We start from the raw sequence: 3,640 nt of genomic DNA, 5'->3' as shown, positions 1-3,640 counted from the left end.
CCCCTTGTGAATGGGTTTAAAACATTCACACTTTGGTCTTCCTTCTTGTTAAGGTTCTTATTATGAATATGAATAGTAGTATTCCATAGTGTACATGTATGTACCACATTTTCTTTATCAGTTATTCAGTTGAGGGGAATCTAGGTTTTTTCCCGTTACTGGCTATTTTGATTAAAGCTGTTGTGACCATAACTGTCCGTTGCTTTTGTGGGATATTGGAACATCTTGCAGCACATATACTAAACTTGGAACAATTCAGAGTAGATTAGCATGGCCTTTGCACATGATACTTGCTTTTGAAGTACAAAGTTTTGATCTCAGGTCTCAAGTGTATAAGCAACCTTTCTTGCTATTGTGACAAAACACCAGTTCTAAGATGAGTCAGTTCTGGGGTAGTTACACATATATTAGGAAAGATACCATGAACACTGAATTTGTAAATACTGAGTTGTTATTTCCAAGGCAAATATAATACTGAAATCAATAATTAATAATTTGCTCTTTCTCATGAGTTTCATTATGAAAACACTCTACTCAATATTCATTAATGATTAATTAAAATCCCTTTTTTGTGAATTATTTAAAACAGATGGTATTTTCAAAAAAAGTACATCATTTCTCTATAAGACATCACATTCTCTTTTTGTTTAAAACAGTTATGCATTTGTCTAATTGGGTGGCTGTATATGTATGGGCCACATGTGGGGCAGGCTGTGAATGGGTGTTCCTTCTGCCTCTGGTTTAATCTTTGCCTCCCTATACCCTGCCAAGGGTATTCTTGTTCCCCTTTTAAAGAAGGAGTGAAGCATTCGCATTTTGGCCCATACATATACAGCCACCCAATTAGGCAAGATGAATGAAGCAAAGAAGTGCAGACCGACAGGAGCCGGATGTAGATCTCTCCTGAGAGACACAGCCAGAATACAGCAAATACATAGAGAACGCCGGCAGCAAACCACTGAACTGAGAACGGTACTCCCGTTGAAGGAATCGGAGACAGGGCTGGAAGAGCTTGAAAAGCTCGAGACCCCGTATGAACAACAATGCCAACCAACCAGAGCTTCCACGGACTAAGCCACTACCTAAAGACTATACATGGACTGACCCTGGACTCTGACCTCATAGGTAGCAATGAATAGCCTAGTAAGAGCACCAGTGGAAGGGGAAGCCCTTGGTCCTGCTAAGACTGAACCCCCAGTGAACGGGATTCTTGGGGGGAGGGTAGTAATGGGGGAGGATGGGGAGGGGAACACCCATAAGGAAGGGGAGGGGATAGGGTTGAGGGGATATTGACCCGGAAACCGGGAAGGGGAATAACAATCGAAATGTAAATAAGAAATACTCAAGTTAATAAAAAACAAAAAAAAAGAAAGAAAAAGAAAGAAAACAGTTACCCAGCATGCTGGTGTGTATGTGGCAGAAGAAAGGAACCAGGTTAGATAATATTCTCAGAAAAAAAACAAATGAATGATGTGTCATGACATATCCCATATATATTTATATTTCCCCTTTTGTTAAAAAAGGAGTCTTTTCTCATATAATTTATTATGATTATAGTTCTTCTTCTCTCAACTCCTCTTCAGTCCTCCCTACCTCCCTTTCATTCCGGATCCACTCACTACCTGTCTCTCGTTACAAACAACTAAAAGGAACAACAACAAAACAAACAAAAACCAGAACATAGCAAAATACTATAAAATGAAACAAAAATTATCACTTCAAAGTAGGACAAAACCAAACACCAGAAGGAAAAGTGCCTACAATAAGAATAAGAATCAGACCTACTCTTTCACACACGCTAGAGTCCTATAAAAACACTCAACTAAAACTATAACACGTAGAAGACTTGGTCCAATACCATGTTCGCTTTACTTGCTGCTTCACCCTCTGTGAGTTCGGATGAGTTTTCCTATTAGATTTCGAAAACTTTGTCCTCCTGTTGTCCTCCATCCTTTCTAGCTCTTACATTCATTCCGCATGGTGTTCCCTAAGCTCAGAGAGTATGAATTTAATGGAGACATCACATGTAAGTTTGAGCCTTCTACAATCCCTCAATCTCTTCATAATGCCTGACTGTTTGTCGCTTCCCATTTACTTCTGGAGGAACCTTCTCTGATTATGGTTAAATAAAGGACTGCTCCATGAATATTGTTACTTGTTCTCTTTATATTCTTTTAGACAAGTAGTATTTTGTTGGATTCTAGATCTCTTGCGCTATTTTGTCTCTGATTCTTGGTCACCAAAACAGTGGTCGTGTTGGTTCGATTCTAGAGAGTACGGCTTAAATCTAATCAATCTAATCAAAACTCCTACAAGTTCTGTGTCACTGGTGTCCTAAGAATGTTTTGTAGGAGGACAGATTGTGAATAAATCAGTTTTTGTCTACATTTTATTTTGGCAGTCTGGAGTACCTTCCTGTACCAAATACATTAGAAGAAGGGGCAAAGGTTCCATGTAGGCAACGGCTTGATGTCTCCATATTCTGGTTGAGTGGTATGGGTGTTGTCTCCAACAATATGGCCTTGCTGTCTATTTGCAGGGACCAGTGTATTGTCCTGTCAACAGCCTGAGTTGTTTGGGGCTTTCCATAGGACTCCTTTAACCAACAATTCAACTAAATGCAAACTACTTCCTGTACTCAAAGCCTCATATGTGACAACAGATGCCTACTTGGCATTCTGTCTCCCTCATTATTTGGAGACCTTGTTAGGATCACCATCAGATATTTTGAGAAGTTTCTATAACATTAGCTTTCGATACCACCCCTCAAATATCCCTTAATTCTAGCAATCTTTCCCCATATATCTTCCCTCAACCCCATCTTCCTCTCCTTCCTTATCTGAGTATCCTATTCTCATTATCCCCAAGCCCAAGCCCATACCAAAAAAAAATCTATGTCCCCCTTCAAAATGATACATGTGTCCTCCCTAGTCCATTTTTCTATAAATGACCTAGCTGGAATTATGGATTGTACCTTGATCATCATTTATTAAATGGCCCATATTCTCATATAAGTTAATAATAGCATATTTACCTTTCTGGGTCTTGTTTACCTCTTTAGAAATGATTTCTGTAGTTTCATCCATTTGCCATAAATGTTTATAATGTGAGAATTAAAACAAGAAAATAAAGTATTAACCTTATCCATGGAGGCTAGCAATGTGCCACAAGGCTTCTCTTTTCATTTGTCTACACACATCTTTGAATGGTCATAAAATGCTTCAAGTATTGCTATTCTGTGAAAAGAAAATTTTGGTGAAGAAATATTGATAAGCATAGATTTATTAATATAGACAACCTACAGTAAGTGCTGTAAAGCAGATGTTCTGCAGGAATAAAAAAAAACATTGTAAAAAGCTTTCTTCTTGTTTATCCAAAACAAATTCTTTTGGTTTTGTTTTGGTTGGTTTTGTAAAAACTTTTACCTGGGCTACTAAGTTCTTCAGAGATCCATGACATTATAAAACACCATTTCCAATGTTCTGAAAACAGAAGAGAATATTTTTCTCTGTCACTGGGGAAAATGACCCTGGTTAACTATCAAAGGTGAGCATAATGCAGTACCTCATAGATTGTAGAACTTAAACGGAGGATTTTTATACAAAGGTACACTCTGTTCTAACCTCTCTCTGAGGACTGT

At 38.1% G+C, this 3,640-nt stretch overlaps 1 pseudogene; it reads left to right on the top strand.

Moving 5' to 3' along the window:
* The first annotated feature begins 218 nt into the window (after positions 1–218).
* Positions 219–316, top strand: LOC120095718 (U6 spliceosomal RNA; annotated as a pseudogene).
* The last annotated feature ends 3,324 nt before the right edge of the window (positions 317–3,640 follow it).

The sequence above is a fragment of the Rattus norvegicus genome, chromosome 11, assembly GCF_036323735.1.
Source record: "Rattus norvegicus strain BN/NHsdMcwi chromosome 11, GRCr8, whole genome shotgun sequence".
Classification (NCBI taxonomy): Eukaryota; Metazoa; Chordata; class Mammalia; order Rodentia; family Muridae; genus Rattus; species Rattus norvegicus.
Note: the sequence above shows the minus strand (reverse complement) of the source record. Positions and strands in the feature narration are given on the sequence as shown.